Genomic DNA, 16399 nt, shown 5'->3' on the forward strand with positions numbered 1-16399 from the left:
ATATATTTCTCAAAGCTTTTAGAACTTAGATCCTTCAGGGGTGAAGGGAAAAGGGAGGGTCAAGAGCTAAACAAAGCAATTATGAGAAGGAGACCAAAAAAAAAAAAAGAGAACTCAGACCACAAAACTGAAAGACTAATTGGAGTAGTAAGGTGGAAAGATGTGAACTATCTCTAGGAACAATATTTGTGTATCAGCAAAGCTACTATTTGTTCTTTGCTCTACAAAGACACATATATACCGAAATAAGAGAAAGTTGCACAATTGGGTTTCTGTTAGGTTCTTCCTCTCTACTTAGTGCTGGATAATTTTTTTTATTTTTAAAGAGCACTGATTATTAAACACAGAGGCATTTACCAAAATCCCACTGTGAATACCCTTTGGGATACTTGATAGCATGCCAGCTGTATTGTGAGCTCAGAGGCAAGCAATGTAAGGATTTTAAATAGCAGGTGCTATAGGCTCCAGAGCAGCATTCCCTAACTTCACACACACACACCCCACATATGCAAACAGCACTTTAGGAGACCCCTTTTCCTGTGGATGGGCCCCCCTCCACCTCATTCATAAACACTGGGCTTCTCATTCCCATTTGTGAATGCATAACACTATTTGGTAATTCAGCCCTTAAGACAAAAGTTACATTAGAAATTATTTTTCAGGAAAAGTAACAGGAAAGAAACAGCAAGTCAGCACAACTTGTCTGTTCACTGTGGACAAGGGCTTGTGAGGCTCTAAAAGCTTTTGGTGTATTGCACCTAACAGCAACATGCACATCTTACGGTAAAAAAGTCTCTATTATTGCTGGCAGGAAAGTGGAAATAGCATTGAGGCAAATCCAGTGGAATGTCAAAAGTTTGACATCATTGCTCTGAGGTGCTGTCCTGCCCACACTTCCATCCCTTCCCTTCCCCTGGAAAATAAAGTATAAATCCTCCTTCTGTCTTTCAGTTTAAGTTCAACTGTCTCCCAACCAAATCATACTTCAATATTAACAAATACAGAAATAAAACTGTAATACACTGGATCTAACAGAACACTTGCCAAATAGTACACTTTGCTATTCCACTAATATATATATATAAAATACATGCAAATATGTTATATCCTCCTTTACACCTCTAGAAATGCAAGTTCTTCAGGGAATGGATTATTACAATGCATTTATGCCGTATCTAGCACTTTGATCTTAGCTAGACTCCATATACACTGCTAAAATACCTGCTTTGTAAACAAAGATAAAGACACAGCAGTAACGGAATTTCAGATCTCTAACCTACATGCCTGAAGGTTGCTGATGAAAAGGGAAAGGAGTTTTTCTTGTTTTAAAACACACTGTTATACAGACAGTTTAAATGTAAAATCTGAGGAATGACTGATTACTCCTATCAGCACTTTCCAGAAGTAAAGACTATTCCCAAAATGCTAAGCAACATTGCACACTTCTATTGTTATGCCTGGAAAATTATGTAAATATTTTTTCTGGCATGAGAACAAACTTTTACAAATATTTTCTGAATTATTAATTTTTTCTACAAAATATGTTTTTCAGGATGCCTGACTTCATATGATAAAAGCTTTTCTGGATTCTTCTGATTTTTTTATTTTGATCTTAAATTGTACCTGCAGATATTGGATTTGTTTCACTTATTTAGTTTTCAGTAAAGCGTATGGATTTCTACAGACATCTTCAGACATATCCAAATTAGTTCTGCTTCATTACACACAAAAAAAAACCCCAAGAAAATATCACGTCTTTTCAAACTCAAGCATAAAAAGAGTAATTTTAAACACTGGGTCAAAAGAAGGGGATTCATTACTCAGACATTCCAGGATTAACGTAATATGCATTTAAGCTCATGACTTTTCTTCTTCTCTACTTCCTGTGAACTTCTGATTTCTGGTTACCTTCTGTGTCTAACTTACTATGGACAACCACAGCTGCAACTAGCCTGTCCCTAAGTCTGTTGTTTTTTTCTTCTTGTATTAAGTTTCACTTCCTCCCACACATGCATTCACGGCACAGGATGCCAGGCAAAGACTTATGAGGTTTTAGCCATCTTATTCAATAAAGTAATTTGACTCTTTCTTCCATTTAGCTTTTAGGAAGGATGACTAGTCCATGCTTTATCTTGAATGAAGTCCACAATTGCTTCCTAGTGCCTTCTCCCACATAGTGCAGTGTCCTTCCCTGCCTTGCAATTCTAGCCCATAACTACTAAATCAGTTAGCAAAGTACATACTGCTGTGATTCATTTGGCCTTTTGCAAAACCTCTGGAAACTGAAAGGCTAGTGTATAAACCATGCATATTTTATCACAATTCATTAAATTAAATAAAACCGTAAAAGCCACCTGACAGGCATCCTATCAACTGTGCACACTGTGTTAAGGACATCATACAGAACTTGCATGGACAAGGGCTCAAAGGCTATTTCAGCTTTGACCTTATACACAGTGAATCAGTGAGCCATCAGACCCCGCAACACCTTCCAGCTTCCTACCTCATAAGGCTCCCTCCTTCTCCAGATCACCAGACTAGATCGAGGCTTCCAGCACCTCCTCATGCAACCTAACGTTATCATCTCAGAGAAGTGAAAGTGGTCTTTAGCCTGCTCCCAAATAGAAACTGAGTTCTAGAGAGGGTGGTTTTCTGAGTCAGCATGCATTCAGCACAGCAATCGTGGAATGAAAGCTTTGGCTTTGCCCAAACTAATTTCTTGTTGCATGCCTAAGCAGTAAGCTCCTTGGGGCTCTATGCTGTATAAAAGGCTTTGCACATCAGACGCAGTGCAGTGCAAATGTGTGCAGTCACCTTAGACCCAGCACTGCAACCAGGCTAATAAGCTTTTTTAAAAAATCTGATTAATAGGGAAGTCTGATATTCATGCAACTGAGTTGCTGGTAAGAGACAAGAGGAGACCTGGGCAAGGCTTCAAGCTTTGGCTCTTTGCCAACTCTGCAACATTCTTAGGTCTCTAAGTTGCAATCCTCAATACCCAAATTAGTCAAGTTTTTTCATTCACAAGGTTATACTAGTTCTTTACTGCTCTCAGAATGAGAATCTCAGAATGAGGCATGCTGTTGACAGTTGAGCATGCCATCAAAAGAAACATTAGTTAACAGGTTCACAGCCTTTTATTTCCCCACTGACTTGAGGAAAGTGCTAGAATGGCTGACTTTTTTAAACCTACTTAGAATTAAATATTTGTAATTCAGAACCCCAGGTGCAATGAAGAATTTAGTCAACAGAACACCTTAGGTATTGTTATAACATTTTGTATTACTTCTGGCTAGATTTCCAACTATTTTATAAACTACTGTACTAGCCCAGGTATTAAAGAACACTGACTGCCAGACTCCCTCAAGCAAGGCCACATCATACCAGTATTCATACAGATGAAGCACTCCCTTTCAGTATTCTCACTAGCAGTTGTTTTTTCTTCTGCTGGGGCTTTTCATCTTTAGCCTTAAATTCCAATGAACAAGAAACTGGCACACTACCAATCTACTCTAGAATGCCTCAAGGGCTTTTGGCTATGTAAGGAACAAATATCATTTCATACCTTTAACAGTTCAGATGAAATTTTTTTTTCTTTCTAGTGCTCAAGTGTCTCTCAACCAACTGAGATGGATGGGTAGTTCTAAGGTGCATATTACAGATTCATTTTAGCTTTGGATGATGAGATTTCTTTTCCTGTGGGTAAATTCTGCAGCACCCTCAGAGGTGGGTCGCTTAAACTGTCTATAGAAATCCCTCTTTTTGTCCATTACAGTCAAATAATCATCACAAGGAGTTTTCTCTTCAAAGATAGCATCATTTAAACTGAGGCAATCCAATTTCTTGTCTTTGCCTTCTGCAGATTATGAATAGGGTGTAAAATAGGAAAAGGATGGAAAATATCCTGTCTTACCTAAGCCCTTTGGATTCTCAAGATATCTTACCCAGAAAGCTAGCTCCTACCAGGGTTTGAAATATTTTTTTCTTTGTGAGCTAATTATTTAGTTCCTTCACTACTTACAGCATCTTATCTCAGCATTTTCCAAGTTGGCCGGTACTTTGTATGTCTCCTCTATTTCCTGGAAAACTTTCTGGGTCATGACAGCCGGGTCACCAAGCACCTCATCAATCTGTCTTGCTCTTACAGACAGAGAGCTCTGATTTGGCTTCTACATTCACGGAGACACTTCTAACTGTATTGCTAACGTTTTTTATCTCCTCTGACAAAACACTGGAGATCTCCCAGAGGGACTGGGAGATAATATCTTAACTCATTTTGCAAAATCTCTAATTCTTATGTCTTGTTTCTTGGACTTTTTAGCATCGTTTGTTTGCCTCTCAGTGCTCCCAGCATCTCTGTAACAGTTCTGTTTAGACTTACTGGGAACATCACCTTACAAATTTAGTTCCTGGAAACTCTCACTTTGACATCAGCACATCAAAATTTAGCTTACATCTAATGGAGAAAATTATAGGGTCTCTACATAGGTTGAGTGCCTCGCATAGCACTTTTATTGTTTCACATATTATAGACCTTAAAGGTTAGTGAAGAACAGGGGCAGAGTTAGCAAGGTCCGCTATTGTCCGAGCGTTAAATGCCCATCTTCTGTCTGTCATTAACATAGCACCCAAGCAGCAGGCTAGATGTAGAGGGCCTCAGCAGGCCAAGCTAATAGCCCAAAGTTACTGTGATATATCCACACCTTCTTCACCTGCCAACACCCTCTCTTCTGGTAGCTGAGAAATGTAGGAGTCATTACACAAGCTCTGCATCATGCCTATGCTGTGATGCTACTGTTAAGGCACATGTAGGGCTGCTTTGTGCCTCCTGTCTGGCACAAAGCAGTGGCTGCTCATCTGCAGAGCAGCATTTCTGTTTTGTGTCAGATAAGTCTTAAAAAAAACCCCAAACAACAACAAAAAACCCACACCACAACCACACAACACTGAACTGACAACATGGCCAGATAGGAATGAAAATTGCACTAGCCCAAGGACTAGCTCTTGTCTAGATAAGGCTGGATCAGTGGCACAAAAATATTATTAGATGTTGGAAGAGACTAATTAAATTCCATTTTCTCATTAGTCCTATAATACTACAGATGCCAAACCACTCAAAAACTGAGGATCTCACCTTTCTGATGTTGATAGATGGTTGCTTCTAGAATTAGCATGGATTGAACGACCACATTTTTGAATAAACTGATGTGTTTACTAATGGGCATCTATACCCAACAGGACAGATAGATACAATTAAGGTATTACCAAAGTGACAAATGAAGCTTTAAACTGGCTTAAAGTTTAGGGACTGATTGAAAATTGAAGAAAGCAATAAGCTTCCACCTTTTGTAACACAGTCAGTCATGCTCACAAGCACATCCATCTCCATCTCAATACCAGTCAGGAACTTCAACTGTTCAGAGGGCTGCTCCAGAATCTTATTTTTCTTTTAATTAAATAGCTTGTTCTTCTGTTCTGCCTAAATTAATTAATGAACAGGCTATGCTCCTATGTCCGTATGCCTTCCCTGGTTTAATTCTATTTTTCTTCCTCTCTGATTTTTATCTCAGCTTAGTATACTTAGAGAGAACAAACATCACCTTTCAGCCTGCATTTTCAAGCTACGCAGAAGGTCATGCCCCACTTTCAAGCTACGTATTCCATTTTCCTGTAAGGCAAATTTGAATTTGCCTTTCCTAAACATGGCTAATCAAAATCATATAGAGATCCTAAATAAGATCTAACCAATAAGAGACATCTTACAGCTTGATATTTCATGTTGGAAATGGATCAAGAGACCTGCGAGATGCTAAAGAGGAGGCATTATTAAGGATGTGTATATTTGACCACCTAACAGGAGATGAAGCGCTGGATTAACGCACATGTCCCTCTTACTCGAAGTCTCTTAAACCTCATGGTATTTATTGCAAAAGGAAAAAAAACAGATCCTTGATTACAGGCTAGATTGAAAGAAGCACAAAACCCAGCCCATATTTATTCCCTTGTTTCACGGAAACGGCAATACTGAAAAGGCTAAAGTAGTTGTGCTTTATCACTTTTTGCTCATTTTGCCATCTGTTGCTAATGGATCAAGTCAATGCAAGCAGGCTCAGGAAGAATTTCATGCTACATTTTGAAAATTTTTTTCTTTCATTTTGGGATTTTTTTATGTTTATTTACACCTGTTTTTCATTTTTGGCTTGTCCACACAGATTGTCTCCTGCTTTAACTAAGGACCAACTGCAGCAAAAGAGATACAATCCTCCTGTGTATGTGGTTTTGTACTTATGCCAGGGCAACATCCAGTTCTATGCCCTTAATCAAAATTAATATTGGCAGAAAACTTACACTGAACTAATAAATCATAAACGATACTTAGTACTGACACAACTGAGCTGTTACACAATTCTTTAACTTGCAACCATTGTTCATACCAGGACAATTACTCGATTTCAGCAATTACCTTCCAAGTATTCTGAAAATTGCCTTCATTATCATTAGTACCAGAGTGCTTGGTATCTTCTAGATCATTTTCCTTCTCAGTCCTAGCTGTAATACTCAAAGCACTTTCTCAGTGCTGTCCGAGGGCTGCAATTACACTCTGCCTGTGCCTAAAAACTCCTGCCCAGTCCATTTAATTTCTCTGACAATCTCCCATGAGGCATAAGTCTATTTCCTCCACTGAGATCATTAGTATGTATTCCTGCTCCAGCAGGTAGATCTCAAACTTCCAGGGTCTTTTACTTGAAAGACTATTTCACTGGCAACTGCATAAAAAGAAAAGGATTATTATGCATAAAAGATTTGAGTATACCAGTGGCTATCAACTATTAAATAAAAGTAACAACAGCTATGCCAGCAAAACTTTTTAATGCAGATCTGACCTAAATGACTACTTGAGCCAAATTCCAGAAAGAAAAGTGGGTTTACACACTAAGATGCAATTGATACAGTTAAACAATACCTATTTTACTGACACACTGATGTCTGCATAAAGGTGATCTCTACTGATAGCTATACAGGTTTAAAGTACATCTTCCCCATAAAGTTGCTTCCACACTAGGGATTTTAGCAGTATGCCAGATCTATATTTAAAAAAAAAAAAAAAAAAAAACAAACAAACAAAAAAACCAAGACAAAACAAAACAAAAAAAAACAACACAACATATCTTTATTTACTAGACCAGAGTAACTACTCATAGCACCACACAATGTTAGGATCTGCTCTTTAAAGGATTGGGTAAGATATAGCTTAAATGAAGCATCTAGAAGGACCAGGATGAACCCCCTTTTCCTCAGATACAGAACACTTTATATTTTCCAAGATTTAATCATGCTTTGATAGTTAATTGTGTCTCTGCCCAGAAAAACAAAATTTATTCTAAAAGATACATTTGCATCTCAATATATGTCCTTGATAACACTTAAGCCTTTAGTGAGTTTTGCTAAATGAGATAAAACTCTATGTAGGTCTTAAAAACATGGCATACTCATACATTTAAACATTTGTTAGGTAGTATAATATATACAGCTCTGTCTCTAGATTGTAAAGCATTATAAAAAAATCTCACAGAGGAGGGGAAAATGCACATGCCGATTATGGGAATGGTACTAATTCATATAGGAAGATAAATGACTCATCTTTTGTGAAAAATTATCTGAATGCACTCAGCCAATACCGGCTTCCTATCTGTCAGGCTTAGAGTATTTCTGGGTATGTAAAGAGCCTGACATTCCTGTCAGCTCCAACAATGTGTACCCTTAATTAAGATATGCATACATACATTGATGAAGCATCATTCCTGTCAACTGATCTGAGGACTTGTCTGCAGAGGGAAGCTCTTCTGGAACATGCAAGGGTGTGAATGTAACCTGTCCACACGGGAGTTTGCGCTGAACTGGTATCCTGTGGCAGCTGTTTTATCCTAGTTCCCCTTTAGCCAAGGACAAATATGAAAACAATTGGTATTTTGCTGGGTTTTGTGAACTTGTAGTCATATTTCATGTCTCATTTACATCCAACTGCCAATTTTAATAAGATACTTTATGTGGTACATTGGGGAAGAATAGAGAACACATAAAAAGGAAAGACAAAAACCGTATGTTCTGATTAATTAAAAGACTCAATAGATTTAGAACAGGAATAGGAGTGAGAACACAAACAGATCCGTTTATTTGCAAGCACATATTACCTGTGGTATTAACTTAAAAAGAAGCTTGCAGAAGTACAGAAATCAGTAAATCAGTTATCGAAATCAAAGACTGGGAAGTTTTACTAGGAATTACATCCAAAAAGTTTGCTGGTATGCAAGAGAGCTTTCAAGCTGCGAATATTTAAAAGGAGATCATCCTTGAGACAGCTTGCAGACTAGCCTTCTATACATCTTCTGTCACCATTTATTTTACATAGTTCCAAAATTACTTCATTTACAGAAGAAAAATCTTGTGTTTATTTCCTAGAATATATCTTATTCATTAAACTCTGAGAAATGGAACATGAAAGGTAATAATTTGATAACCTGAACCTATAGGTCTAGATTTTCTTCCTCCGAAGAAAATTAAATGGAAATAGTGTATTATGTACATCCCTCCCAGTCTGGATACTCCTACCTATGGTGCACATTCATGCTAAAATAGAAGCAGACAGCATAAAATGCTTGGAACGCAGCCTGTCTGTTCTTTTTTCTTTGTGATTATTTTCTTGCACTGTCTGTGATGTGATGCAAATGACAGTCTCAATTTCAATCTGGAATTTCACTTTGGAAAGCCCAAGCATGTCAAGTTAATTCTATTATACAGAACGTCTGCTAAACTGTTTGCAGAACTACACTAACCACTCAAAAATAACATCTTTGATGTGTCCCTTAGCATGGCAACCAGGCAATAGCCACCCCTTGCAAGGGGATTACATTCAAGACCACCAAGAGCACTAGAACTGACCAGTTACATACTACAGACATTACTTTGATGAGTTATAGAAGGTAAAATTTAGAATGAGAAACACTGTTCATCCCTGCCATCTTAATACTTTAGCTTTATACTCTGTAGTGGAATAACACAATTTCCCTACATATTTCAAGGATTAAGAATAATTTCTTTTCCTCAGACTTGTTCATCACTGTTTTGTTCATGACATTTTTTCCTATCATTAACATGCCTCACAGAAATTTAAAAGTACATGATGAAAAACCATCACGTTTCTTACTAGTTTATTCAGATGAAACTACCATAATTCAACATCTGCATTGAAGATTAGGAAGTAAGATTAATTATGATTTTCAATAAAAACATACAAGCTCAAAGGCATAATGTGATGCAAATAACAAGACAGCGATTGTACCATAGTGCATGTATCCACATGCATCATTATAAGGGCCCTGTAACTTAGCAATTGCAAGTTTCAATCTTCAGTAATGAGTTTAAAGCACTGCTACATGAGATCCAATAGCAAATCTATGTGTCCATTCTTCCCTGAGCACACTGATTAAGCCACCTAGAATCATATAGGCCAGAAGATTATTTAAGCAACAACAAAAAAACCCCAAAACTAACAAATTATTTCCTGTACATGGTTTAAATAAGGAGCTAAGAGGGGAAAAAAAGAGAAGCAGGAGTTGGCGATTCTGAACAGCATGGAAGTTAACTAAATTACCATCTTTTCTTCAATCTCAAAATAACACCCCGCACCTTCAAGGTACAGGCAAGTTTCTTTTAAATAGGACTAAAAGGAGATACACAACCTCTGGCTGCAGGGCTTCACAACTGCGGGTAAAGTGTTACAGGAGAGGAATCTGCAGTGGTTCAGGACAAAAAGAGATGTCTGGAAACGTAGGTGTTGGTAAGGTTGATAGGAGAAATAGTTTATAGTTTAATGTATTTAAGTTTGGCATTTTGTACTAAATTATAATGCATACACTTCTAGTTTCTTCTTCTAACATTCTAAAATTCAACAAGCAGTTTTAATGTCATAAATACTAATACAAATATTTTAGTAAAGGATATTATTTTTGAAGGTCAGTCATGCAGCTTTTGTACACTTCAGTTTAGATTCTTGCATCCAGGCTTTTCAAAGGATAAAAACACCCCATAAAATATAGCCTCTGTGTAAATAAAAGGTAACCTCACAGAGTTTACAATATAAACCAGCATGAAAGCAAATGTAAAAAAGCAAGCTCAATTTTATTCTTAGGCACATCATCCATTGGGATTATCTCCTTTGATTTAATTGGAATTTTATCATTTTCACTGAAATAAGAACACTGAAGAACATGGCTAATTATCTTTTGATTTTCTGTATTTTTCTGGTGATGACCTGTAAACCCAAAATCTATGTCTGCAAACCTGGAAAAGATTAGAAGTGTTCATTCTCCTTCTAGACAAGATAATCATGAGTAAGTAGAAATGCATGGAAAACTACAGCAGGTTATAAGGACTCCTTGAAGGGGTTACTTGAGCTCATTTTCAATATAGAAAACGATCATTTTTCACATCACTGGCCAATTAAATGAGTTCAAACAAACCTCTCATATCCTGGGGCAATGTGAATTTGCAAGAAAAAAAATAGCACTCAGTCTTAGAAATCCAAAGTAGAAGATCAAAGGAAAACACACAACAATACCACAATGCAAATGAGTTTTTGCCAGGGAAATAAAAAGCTCATAAAAACGTCCACAAGAGCAGAATTCCTAGAGCTCAGTTTTATAAAGCCAGTTAGCAGGATTTGACTCATCTTTGATAACAGAAGCCTGACCCTTAGGAAGATATCTGTGCTGTTGGAGAAGGAGTCCCAGCTCCCCAGAGTTTGAAGCTTTGGAAATGTTTAATTTCTGCTAAATATTGGGTTTGAAATTTTTTTGCTCATTCTGAAGCGATTATATCCTACCTGCTCTGCATAACACAAAATTTCCATTAAAATAAGAAGCCTAAGGAACAGTAGAATTTTTCAGTCAGAGAGTAAAGACCTGGGTCCAAAAGCTTACAAGGAACCATAGTGAAGTATCCCCTTGTTTTAGGCACTCTCTCTGACATCTTAATAACACTTCTAAATTGGTAGAGTAAGGCATCAGGGGAAAGTGGATCAAATATTGTATGAAGCTCTGAGGCAGAAATTACAGTTGTTGAATGCTCCAGTTATTTATGTTTGTTCCCTCCTGTAAAGTTACCCATGGACTTTTTATTTTCAAGCCTTCCAATTTATCAGGGTAATACGCTATCACTATGCCATTCACTAGTTACTGTTTGATCTCACTTCCAGATATTTTATGTAGATAAGCCATTTGTAATGCTGAATTCTGATAGCATTGGATCCCACATGCACCTGCTTATAAGCCCATACAGCCTCCAGGAGGCTCAGCTTAGACTTTGATGTGCACTGATATTGTCAGAATGCACAGCTACTTCAATTAAGCCATGGGTCTCAGTTTTAGTCCAGGGGGAGAGGCAGAAGTCACCTGGAGTTAGACAAGCACAAAGAAAAAAGACAGAATACACAGCCCTACAGAATCTCTCTGGAGAAGGTGAAGTAGGAAAAATACAATATATAGGCAACAGTCAAGGAAAAAAAATAATGTTGTCTCTCTACACAATGAGGTAGGCATAGCTCTCTAATAGAGCAATTTTAAGCAAGTGTTTTGCAATAGTGGAGTTTCCAGATTTTTCAGGCCTACATCTCTGGGTAATTTGCAGGTACAAAGAATACAGATTTGCACATATTTCATCATATGTGTGCTCATATACTATGTGAATTACTCACACACAAATTACACACACCAAAATCTCATCTGAGCTTCCTAGACCCCATAGGCAGATGTAGACAGTACGTGAATTACACTTCCAAGTCCACTATTTTCACAAAATTATCATGAATACATAGGTGTACCCATAGGCCCAGCTCCAGCTAATCCCTGAACTATCCTTGGCACATCACCAAGCAGCAGCAACTATAATGAATGACAACAGCAAAGAAATTATAGCCTTATCTTTCTGGCAAGAACTCCAAGAGCTCCAGGAGGAACTCAACATCACTAAGGCAAACCCAAGAAAGGAAGGAAATGTGCTTTCACTAAGCAGCATTCTCACTGGGGCCACCGTTTAGGATAACATTCACAGAATAATTCAGGTTGGAAAAGACTCTTGGGATCATTGAGTCCAACCATCAGTCCTACTCTACAAAGTTCTCCCCTACACCATATCCCCCAACATCTCATCTAAACAACCCTTAAACACATCCAGGGATGGTGACTCCACCACCTCCCTGGGCAGCCTATTCCACTGTCTGACCACTCTTTCTGGGAAAAATTTTTTCCTTATGTCCAGTCTGAACCTCCCCTGTTGGAGTTTAAAGCCATTCCCTCTTGTTCTGTCACTAATTACCTGTGAGAAGAGACCAGCACCAACCTCTCTACAATGTCCTTTCAGGTAGTTGTAGAGAGTGATGAGGTCTCCCCTCAGCCCTCTCCTCCTCAAACTGAACAGTCCCAGCTCCTTCAATCACTCCTCATAGGATTTATTCTCCAGGCCCTTCACCAGCTTCATTGCCCTCCTCTGCACTCGCTCCAGCACCTCGATATCTCTCTCGTATTGAGGTGCCCAAAACTGGACACAATACTCAAGGTGTGGCCTCACCAGTGCAGAGTACAGGGGGACTATCACCTCCCTACTTTTGCTCGTCACACTATTTCTAATACAAGCCAGGATGCCATTGGCTTTCTTGGCCACCTGGACACACTGCCGGCTCATGTTCAGCTGCTGGTCAGTTAGAACCCCCAGATCCTTCTCTTCCACACAGCTCTCCAGCCACACCTCCCCAAGCCTGTAGCGATGCATGGGGTGGTTGTGGCCCAAGTGCAGGACCTGGCACTTGGCCTTGTTGAAGCTCACCCCATTAACGTTGGCCCATCGATCCAATCTATCCAAGTCTCTCCGTAGAGCCTCCTTATCTTCATGCAGATCGACACTCCTGATTAACTTGGTGTCATCTGTGAACTTACTGATGATACACTCTATGTCCTTATCAAGATCATCAATAAAGATGTTGAACAGAAATGGTCCCAACACCGAGCCCTGAGGAACACCCCTTGTGACCAGCCACCAGCTGGATTTAACTCCATTGACCACCACTCTCAGCTTAGAAAAATTCCTGTGATAAAAGTCAGTAAAGATTCATGAAGGACAAATGTATCAAAGCAAACAGGGAAGCAAACAACCAGTTTAACTATATTGGTTCATAACTTTTTATTATTTTTTGATTTTTTTCCTGCTAATTCTTTGTTTATTAAAGCTTGGATAGTTACCACTTTCATACACAAAGAAAAAGGACCTAACCTCAAATGCAACATCAAAAAAATCAAAATTCAGCAATACAAAGCTGCAGTGAGATTACTTGAAACCTCTTCTTTCTCAAACATCCCTGCACCCTTGCCATCAGGAAGTGCAAGAAGCACAGCTGTGCTCAGCCCTGCAGCAATAAGTTTAAGATTTCAAAGCTAATTTTTCAAAGGCCTCTCAGTTCTTTGTTGACAACAGTGTTTTGGTTTCAATTCCAGAGGTCCTTATAACTAAAAATAGTGAGATATGGGTACATGTATGGGTGTCCCAAAATGCAGACTAACATCAAGTGAGAGACATCTTTTATATAGCAACTCTCAACAGGCAAACCACAGTATCATTAGAGATGATGAGGAGGTCAGAGCCATAACATAGAGCTAGGAAAAGCAATAGTAGAGAGTACTGGAAAACTGCTGTTTAAATCCGAAATGTCTTTATAAGGCTAAAATATAACATACCTCTTATAAAACTTTCATTTTAAAACCTCCTTCCTTATATGCTCTCCCTCCCATCATCTCTCCCCCAGATTCAGTTTTGCCCCATACATTGTTGATGGGCTGGATTTCCTCTTACTATGCTGCTGCTGCAGCCCTCCTCACCACGCCAAAAACCAGAGTGCATTATGTCAGCACTGCAGGCTCTGACTCCTACCTTCCCCATTCTCCCCCAAGGGAAATCACTCCTAAGAGCAGCCTTCATTACCTGAAGATCAAGATACATGGTAATTACCTTTGTTGCAATTTCCACCCCCACTTGCACTGCTATGGATAACGTTTTCAGACATGACAAGAACCTGCAAGGTCTTGCAGTTTGTCACAATGCCTGACAGGCTAAATTAACAGCAGTGGTGGGAAAAATATGCTAACATACCTATGTGGCACTAGAATAAGGCAACTTCAAATCAGCTTGAAGCTTCAAAATTAGAAAGCTTGATGAGTAAAACCAGTATATTAACACCCATTATTAGAAAAAGTGTGGGTCTAGCAGCTTTTAGAAATAGAGCTGTGACTGTGAACACAAGTGTATGCGCTACCTGTACAATACATAGGCTACATCTATGCTGGTAAATGGTTGTGCTCAGCATGCTCAGGAATGGTCCCAAACATTGGAAGCACACCTGCACAGTTGCTGGAAAATGAGGTCCAAGTTGCATCGCACGGACTCGGAATGTAAATCTGTCACAGACTCACATCTGTCCCACAATATTCTTCTCAGTAAGGAAAAGAGCAGTGAAACTGTCCATTCTTGCACCTTCTCATGTTATGACAATTTTGAGGCTTCCATATGATGAGGGATAACCGAGACTTTGGCCTAAAAGGCTGATGGAAATAATTCTTAAATGATTTAACAGTCTGGATTTGATTTCTTTTTAAATTCACATTTTCTTCTTTGTTTTGGTAACTTGTTCAGCACATAATGAAAACATGAAAATATTGAAGGATCTCTGCACTTCTAATTGCACTGGCATTTAGTCCTGTCTGTGATCTGATCCTCTTTGCTGCTGCTATAGCCTAGATGTCTTCTGGCTTGGCAGCTTTTCCTACATGTCAGAACACTGCTGCTGACCACAAATCTTTTCCACCATGCAACATAAACCTCAGATTTTTTAAATTTCTCTATTGCCTTCTTTTCTCCTGACACATCAGATCAGCTTTCCCTCATTAGGTAATGATCTTGTTTCTTTATCTCAGCTGTAATTTCACACTATAAGTGTAAACTCTTCACAATTCTATCGTCTGTCTTACTCCTTAGTCCCTTTCTGGTCCAACTGCTGCATTTGCTATCAAGCTGCCGTTGTATACCTGGAACCTTCATCCATCAAGTCCAACCATCCTCACAGCCCTTTCAAGTATCTTAAATATTCTAGACTAAGCAACCCATCTTCTCTTTCACATTCATCAACAGTCATGATGCCCTGTATTATTTGTCTGCCTGTTGTATTGAAACCTCAAATCTTTGTCAAGGAAGACACAAGTGTTATGTACAACCCGAGGAGCAAATGAAGCAAATGAACCTGTACAGAAAGGCAAGATTTTATTTTTTTTAAAACAATACTATTTTTTGTATCTCTGGACCCACTGGGGAAAGTAAATACGTTTGTTTGGGCCTGTAGTATCATTATGTTTGTTTTTTTACATGGACCAAACCTTACAAAGGCAAACAGTAAGAAGTGGAGAACCTGGTTGAATTAAGTTGTTTTAGTAGTATTTTGCAGGAGACAGTTAAAATTAGCACATTTCACACCTTTTTTTTTTTTTTTTTTTGAGCTTTCCTGCTACTGTATATAGACTAATGCCCTTTTTGGGGAAAAACAAAGGACATTAACGAAGGAGGAACAAATGAACATTTTGAGGTATCAAGCCTTCTGTGGATGCAAATCCCAAGAAATCTGAAGAATCAAACATCTAGATTTAACTTATCAAGTAGTGACAGAGTGAAATGCTTTGACATTCTGAGAGTAGCTCTTATGGACATTTGAATGCCTCAGATTGCCCTTCTGAAATTCTCAGCTTTGGTGAACAGGCAAGCTTGCCAAGAGCTTACTACAATATTCAGAGAAGATAATGGCCTCACTGCTGGTGCGTAGGTGCAGATTTTCCCTAATTCTAGTTTTGGAAGACACTGGTTTTCTCTAGAATTGCTACAATTTATTCTTGATGGTACAATGGATATGTTTTTTACTGGTAGTACCATTGTTTGTACCTAGATTTCAACATAAAGCTAAAAAGAATGCAAAATTCACAACTAATAAAACTGAGACACTTGCTGATCCCTTAGTGAACATCAGCATCTTCATTGCCTGAAGCAGCACTTACAGTTAATTGCTCCATCATGCACAGACAGACAGACACACACCATGCCTTTGCTCTTATGCATTAATCACTTTCACAGCATAAGTTGCTATTCTACCCCAACCTCCTGAGCTGCATGGTAGAAGGAAACCCAAAGAAAAGAAGCTTGAGGGCAAGCAGATCAGACCAGAGCTTAACATCTACCTGAAAATTCAGTTTTCTTCTCAGATTTGCCCAACTGAATGCTTTCAGCTATAGAAATCACAGAAGTTATTACAGGC

Source organism: Strix aluco, chromosome 4, assembly GCF_031877795.1.
Source record: "Strix aluco isolate bStrAlu1 chromosome 4, bStrAlu1.hap1, whole genome shotgun sequence".
Lineage (NCBI taxonomy): Eukaryota > Metazoa > Chordata > Aves > Strigiformes > Strigidae > Strix > Strix aluco.